This window comes from Nicotiana sylvestris, chromosome 12, assembly GCF_000393655.2.
Source record: "Nicotiana sylvestris chromosome 12, ASM39365v2, whole genome shotgun sequence".
Taxonomy (NCBI): Eukaryota; Viridiplantae; Streptophyta; class Magnoliopsida; order Solanales; family Solanaceae; genus Nicotiana; species Nicotiana sylvestris.
This window is the reverse complement of record NC_091068.1, coordinates 7,298,351-7,306,796: the sequence shown is the minus strand read 5'-3', so window position 1 is coordinate 7,306,796 and position 8,446 is coordinate 7,298,351.

Below are 8,446 nucleotides of genomic sequence, written 5' to 3'. Positions count from 1 at the left end.
TTTCATTCTGCAGCTTCTGCTGCTCACGCCTCACCACTTCACCTTCATTCACAGTCCACGCCTTCACTCTCACGGCCTCACTCCTCAGTCCTCACAAGTCACAGTGAGTGTCACACCCAGAAGACTGCTGCTCAGGCCTCAGTGCTCACTTCAGTCTTCACTGCTCACGCCTCAAGCTGCTCCCTCCTGCTCGTCGCTTCCTCTATCTCTTCTCTGTGTTCCGGGCCTTCCGGCGACCGCACTGGTAACTGGTAAGACACTAAGAATCACTCACTCTCTCTCGAGTCAGAAGTTTTAATGCTGGAATACCATGCTGTTAGAATCCTGCTCGACAAGTGATTAAAGGACTATGAGAAATTCTTAAACAAGAACCCAGCATACTTAACTCATCCCACCAAATTATAGATAATAAAAAATGGGCAGAGCCATTAAAGGCTAAGAGAATTTTAAACAAGAATCCAGCATATACTAACTCGTACGGCCAAATCGCAAATGAAAACAATGGGTAGTACTTGATAACTTCTAATAAGAGAAGATTATAAGGACCAACAGGGTAATGGCCAAAATCATGAGGAGCTAAACATCAACGGCAGTTTGCTAAACAAGTAAGGGCATAAAGATGCATGTAAATTCTACTTCAAGGTATTTTGTTCTGTTATGAACTGTTGAATCCGATCCGAAAATCCGATCACCAAACCGATCCGAAATTATGCAATCCGATCCAATCCGATATAATTCGGATCGGATTCGGATTGCATTTTGTGGAATCCGAAATCCGAAATTTCAATCCGAAATGTGCTAAATCCGATCCGATCCGATCCATGCACAGCCCTAGATGAGGCCTCTTATCAGACCCCTGACCACTCCCCTGAGCTAAAACCATCTCGACTCGCTTAGCCACATTGGCTGCATCTTGGAAAGAAATCTCACTCCATGTCTCCTTAGTCATCTGCAATCTGATAGACTAAGTAAGTCCCTCAATAAACCTCCTCACCCTTTCCCTCTCGGTGGGAAGTATAAGAATAGCATGATGGGTCAAATCAACAAATCTGGTCTCGTACTGAGTGACGGTCATAGAACTCTGCTGAAGGCGCTCAAACCGCCTCCGATAGTCCCCTTTCTGAGTGATAGGAAGATACTTCTCCAAGAATAGATACGAGAAATGGTCCCAAGTGAGAGCTGGTGACCCCGCTGGTCTGGCCAAACAATAGTCTGTCCACCATTTCTTGGGGGAACCCGACAGACAAAAAGTAGCAAAGTCGACCCCATTGGTCTCCACTATCCCTATGTTCTGTAGAACCTCATAGCAACTGTCTAAATAGTCTTGGGGATCCTTTGAAGATGTACCACTATAGGTAGTAGTGAAAGCTTGGTGAACCTGTCCAACCTCCACAAAGCCTCCGAAGACATAGCTGATCCATCACCGATCAGCGCTACAATACCTAGCGGAACTTCCCCAACTGGATGAGTTGCTGGAGTCTGAAACTGGGGAGTCATCTGCTCCGGAGTGTGAGTAGAGGGAGTTTGTGCACCTACCCCAGTCAGAGAGATGGCTGGTGCTACAGGAAGTATTCCTGCCTGAGTAACACTCTCCATAAGGCCAACTAGACGGACCAAAGCATCCTGAAGTACCGGGGTAGCTATGAACCCCTCCGGAACCTGAGTTGGGCCTGCTGGAATGGTCTAGGCTGGAACCTCATCATCAAACTCTACCTGAGGCTCCCTGCTGGTGCTGCTTCTCGAGCTCTAGGTTGTGCCCTGCCCTTGCCTCGGCCCCCGTCCTCTGCTCCTCATAGGAGCTTCCACTGGGGGCTCAGACTGCTAATCAACTAATGAAGCGGTACGTTTTCTCGCTATCTACGAAAGAATAAAGTAGAAAGTTCAATTAGCATTGAGATATCAAACCGCACAACAGAGATGAATAGATGGGAAATTGTTCCCAACTTTGTAGCCTCTAGGGGATAAGAACAGACGTCTCTGTACCGATCTCTTAGAATCTACCAAGCTTGTCCATGAATTGTGAGACCTAAGCAACCTAGTGCTCTGATACCAACTTGTCACGACCCAAATTTTTCACCGTCGAGACCGTGATGGCACCTAACATTGCACTCATTAGGCAAGCCAACATTATAGAATCTTACACCTTTTCCTTTGTTCATTTATAATTAAGGTCTAATAAAACTAAATCATCGGAAATAAAAGCGAAAGTACATAATTTAACTTATTACTCTTGCACTATTAACAAAAATAGAAGTAAATACCACCCAGAAACTGGTGTCACAATTCACGAACATTCTACGAATACTACAAGTAATGGTTTGAAAGAAAATACATTTGTCTCGAAGAAAGTAAAACAGAAATGAAGTAAAGATAGAAGGGGAAGTCAGGGCCTGCGGATGCCTGTAGGACTACCTTGGGTCTCCTGAATGTAGTAACACCAACCAACCTCCCAATCAGCCACTAGCTCCAAAATCTGCATAGGAAGTGCAGAGTACAGTATCACTACAACCAACTCTATGTACTAGTAAGTGCCGAGCCTAACCTCGATGAGGTAGTGATGAGGCTATGGCGGGGCATAACAATATATATAACCTGCAACATTTGATACTAAAATAGAAAGGAAATACATAATGAAATATAACAGTAACTTGCATTAAATAAATACAGAACCCAGTCTTCTACCAATACTCAACTATAACCAATCCTTAAGGGAGTTTCAACACTACAATAATGAGCCTCAGCAGAAATGAATACATAAACAATAATTGATGCGGCGTGCATCCCGATCCCACCATATAGTCAATAACGGTTTAAATATTCACCCTTATTACTCCTTGTTGCGGCGTGCAATCCGATCTCACCAGCCCACCCTTATTACTCCTCAATATATTACCTTTATTCCTCCTGTTGCGGCGTGCAGCCCGATACTACCTGTTCACCCTTATTACTCCTTGTTACGGCGTGCAACCCGATCCCACCAGACAATCGCATTCACCATTATTCCTCTTGTTGCAACGTGCAACCCGATCCCAATATATATATATATCAGCAACAATCACAAAAATAAAGACAAGTGTTTCACAAGTTAACTCAAATCCTCCACAACACTTATACCTCAATCCAACACAATGGAATATTACTACAATTATGAAACTTCACCAGTTGAAACTATACAATGAGACCAACCAAAGTGTACCATGAAGCACCAATAAACCAATATAAACAACCAGTGTGATATAATGGAACAATGGAACAATTAACAACACCAATAGAGAAGCAATATTTAATAAGAAGCAATTAGACATGGAAGCATCAATAAGCAAGTAGCAAGTAAGACAAGAGAGTAATATATAAGGAAACGGGGCAAGGGAACAAGCTAAACAAGTAATTTGGCGAAGCATAAGTGCTCGTCACCACAACTATACGCTACACACATGGTATTTCACATAGCAAGCAAGTTGGGGATCCCTATTCCCTCAAGTCAAGGTTAGACCAAACACTTACCTCAAGCCAACAGGTATTTTAAAGCTCAATCACCATATTACCTCTCGATTCCACCACCAAATCACTCGTATTTAGTCATAATTAACTTAATAACATCAATAAATGCTAAAGAAATCAATTCCAATGCATAAATATAGGTTCTCTAACATTTTCCCTAAAAAGCCAAAACTCGACCCCGAGCCCGCTTGGTCCAAACTCAAAATTTTGGACCAAAACCTAATTACTCATTCACCCCCGAGCTCGAATATACAATTGGTTTTGGAATCCGACCTCAATTTGAGGTCTAAATTCCCAAATTTTGAAATTCCTAAATTCTACCCAAATCCCCAATTTTTACCATAGAAATCTTAGATTTTTGGTTGGAAATTCATGAAATGTGATGGGAAATTGAAAGAAAGTGGGTTAGGATCACTTACCAAAGTTTTGGGAAAGATTTGGTCTTGGGAGAATCGCCTCTAGGGTTCTAGGATTTGAAAAATGCGAATAATAAGTGAAAATCCCGTCTAAGTTATGTTTTGAATAGTTGCGGATATCGCATTTGCGACCTGAGCTTCGCAATTGCGAAGCTCGCAAATGCGAGACTGGCATCGCAAATGCGAAGACATGTTCACAATTGTGAACTCTGCTGGACCAGGTCCTCTTCGCAGTTGCGATAAAGACCTCGCAATTGCCATGACTGTTAAGCTCGCATTTGCAAAGCTTGATCTCGCAATTGCGAGATCAGAGGCCTGCTACATGTATCAGATGCAACAACAGATTTCTATGTTCCAAACTCACTCTGTAGCCTATCCAAAACTCACCCGAGCCCTTGGGACTCCAAACCAAATATGCACACAAGTCTTAAAAAGTTATATGAACTTGCTCGCGCGATCAAATCGCCAAAATGACATCTAGAACTATGAATTCAACACCAAAATTCATGAAATTTTCAAGATAGTTCAAAACTCCTATTTTCTCAACCAAAGGCCTGAATCACATCAAATCACTTTCGTTTTTCACCAAATTTCACATATAAGGCTAAAATATCATAACGGACCTGTATCAGGCTCCGAAACCAAAATACGGGCCTAATACCAACAAGATCAAATCTTTTAAATTATTACATTTTCAGTCTTATCAATTTCTTTCAAAAATTTATTTCTCGGGCTAGGGACCTCGGAATTCGATTCCGGGCATACACCCAGGTCCCATATTTTACCACGGACCCTCCGAAACTGTCGGAATACGTGTCCGGGTCCGTTTACCCAAAACATTGACCAAAGTCAACAAAAATCATCTTTTTAAGCCAAAAATCATCATTTCTTAAATTCTTCACATAAAGGCTTTTCGGCATCGCGCCTAGACTATGCACGCAAATCGAGAAAATATAAAAGGAGATTTTTAAGGCATCGGAATATGGATTTGACTTCTAAACAAGAGATGACCTTTTGGGTCATCACAGTGATTCGGGGTTTTAAGTTAGGGATACGATTTTCTACGCAACCATGGAGTTGAAGTGTGTGGGCTTATTGTGTGTATATACATACAAAGGGAATTGCATATATACCCAGTTTTGGGGTCATTAGTAAAGTTATACCCGTATTGTACAAAAAATTACATGTTTATCCGCTTTAGGATCAACTTTAGATTTAGCGGGTCTGAAATGGGAAAAACTTACTTCTGAAGTTGCAAATTTAAGATGTACTTACTATTTTAGTCTGACGTGTGGCTAATTTTTTCATGCACTTAAGATTTTTTAGTCTGAAGTGCAAAAATTGTACTTAAGATGCACTTAAGACTTAATTGGTATGAAGTCCAGCTAAGGTTTGCATGTACTTAAAGACTTTTTAGTCTGAAGTACAAATTGCCTAGAAACAGAAACTCGTTATTCGAATTTTAACAATATATCCAGCATACAATTCAACACACAAATATACTCCAAATGAACTTAAATTTGAAACATAACTTTTAAATATCATGTTGGAACAAACTTCAATCATCAATTTAGATGGTTCGGGCATGTGAGAAGGAGAAGCCTAGATGCCTCAATGAGAAAGTGTGAACGGTTGGTGCTGGCAGGTAGGAGAAGAGGTAGAAGGTGGCATAAGAAGTATTGGGGAGATTTGATCATGCAGGACTTGGCGTGACTTCAGCTTACCGAGGATATGGCCATTGACATGAGGTATGTATGTCGAAGATTAGGGTAGAAGGGTAATAGGTCGTCGCGTGTTTTTCTGATCTGTTCCAGGTTTATTCAGGCTAGCTCACTAGTACATTGTCTTTGATTCTTAGAATGCCAATATAGGGTAGTTTTAGTACTATATTGTTTCGATTTTCTAGTACCCTATCGTGTTATTGCATGTGGCTTTTGCTTTTGCTATTGATAATGCTTTCTTCCATTTATTTTTTCTCTGGCTCTTACATTGTTGATATCATTTTCCTAGTCTTGTTGTTGTTATTTACTTGTTTCTATTCTTCCTCTCGAGCCGAGGGTCTTTCGAAAACAACCTCTCTGCCCTACAGGATAGGGGTAAGGTCTACGTACATATTACACTCCCCAGACCCCACTTGTGGGATCTCACTGGGTTGTTGTTGTTGTTGTTATTGTTGTTGTTGTTGTAGCAATTCTAACAAATTCATTTTGCAATTAAGAGGAAGAGGAAAAAGAAAGCCTAAGCAGTAGCAAATAGTGGAGCGCCACAATATCTCGCTATTATAAAATATCATAAATTACCTTAAAACATGCTCACAAACATCATGTAAATTTACGGTCACCTTTGTTTTTACAACAACTAAGAAAAAGAAGAAAAGGAGGAAGAGGAGAAAAAGGTTTGAAATTATTTGTACTCTAATTAAGTATTAGTTAAACTTTTTTAAAAGTGAGTACAAATTAAATGGGGACGTCCCGTGAAATTTTTACATATATATATATATAATAAAATTGATAATAAGTGGTACTTTCATTTGTTGCCATTCAATATAAAGTTTAAGGGAAGAGGACAAAAACTTATATAGTTATATTTTTTCCCAATTCACAATGTTGTTTCATATTCGACATTGTTGATTGCTACACAAATGAAAAACCTAAGTTTGCCTCCTATTATTTAGAACGTGTACGGTGTACCGACACCTTTTTTGTTTCATCATGGGTTCATATGGTTTGTTCACATTTAGCTTTAGACCAACGCCTTTTTATTTATTGAAAAATACAAAAAAAAAATAAAAAAAAAACAGTTTACTTGACTTCAACACTAAAATATAATGTGCGAAAACTTTTGAGTTTTAAGATTAATTTATTTAATTAATAGAATATTTCGTGTTGATTTAAGTTGAACCACTGAGCTCAATAATTGGATACTATTTTGGTATATTAACCTGACAGTTTATTTTTCAAATGTCTATAAAATTAAAATGAAGATTAACTATTAATAAATATGGTAGCTAATTTAGATTGTTATTTCACCTTATCACTCCAAATCTTGAAAGGTTATCATACAAGAATTAAGTCAATTATTAATTTTAAGCATACTATTAAAATAAAAGCAAAGACAGTGTGAATATATTTAATTACATAATATTTAATTTTTAAATGTTCCGAAAATATAATAATTTTCCAATCAATATTGTATATGTTTCAGTGACTGAAACTGATATATTCCTTTTTTTTAACACTTACCCAGACAATAGCATGTTCTGTTGATTATAAATAAAAATAAAGGTGTATGCCTTTGTACCTTTATTTATTTGTTGAATAACAAGTAGCTATAAAGAATTAAAGTATAAAATCAAATGCTATATGTTTGTTCAACATAGATGTATGGGGGTTGAATTCCTAAATCCAGACTACCAAACAAGGCATAATAAATAAATGCCTCATCTCTAATATTTTAACTTAAACTTATAAAAAAAACAAAATTTATTAGCATAAAATTAGAGTAAGTGGACGCCTTGAGTTCAGAATCTCATATGAAAAAAATTAACACAATTTTTTGACTTGATTGGCCAAAAAAGGCCAGATCAGCACAATAGAAAATATGTTATAAATCTAAATATTGTGAAAATAGTCATTTTGGAATAATCATTTTTTTTAATTCATTCTTTGACTGGTCTGCTTTACGAAACTACTAAGATACTACTATTCATGCACGAGTTGCATAAATATGGTATAATGAACTTTAATTGATTATTGACCAACATGAGAGAAAAAATCAAAGAATTATTGAATTATAATTTAAATAATTTAAACTTATAAATGAGACCGTTCACACACTCTTACACATATATACTTCATATAGCTTTTCACTCTTTTCCCTCGTAGCAAAATAATAGGTTTTATTACCTACAAACTAAAATACTTGCATTAGCTCTTCCTGAAAGGAGAAGGAAGGCTTGTGTGCCAACATGCAAAGGCGGACCTATGGCTTACGTTGAGGGATCACTAGACCCCGTAAACTTCGGCAGAAATCTTGTATATCCATATGTATATGCTTTGAAAATGGTTAATTTAAATCACTTGTATCCTTAACACTAAAAGCCTTTAAGGGGCACTGATTGAACAGAATATTGTACCCTCGTCGCATCAAAATTTCTAGGTCCGCCTCTACCAACATGCGTCTATTGTTTGATTCACCCGACCCCTGACTTATTGTACTAGTTACTACTATAGATAGTGTTGTATTGGTGTATAGCTAGTAAACTTATAGAACGGACTATAAGGGTCGAAAAAACAAGATCAATCAAGAGATAATGGTTCGATTTTTTTCTAAGCAAAAATAGACGAGTGACGATTGGCCGAGAGGCCTATCAATATTTATTTATTTTTGGTTTTTTCTCTGATATTCTATACTCGCTTTTGAGTCAGATTAATTTGAATTTGTGCCAAATATTTTTATTTAAAAAGGTAAAGTGCTCCCTGCCAGAGACGAGTGAGGTCAAACCATTGGTTCTTATGCAACAAATGCCA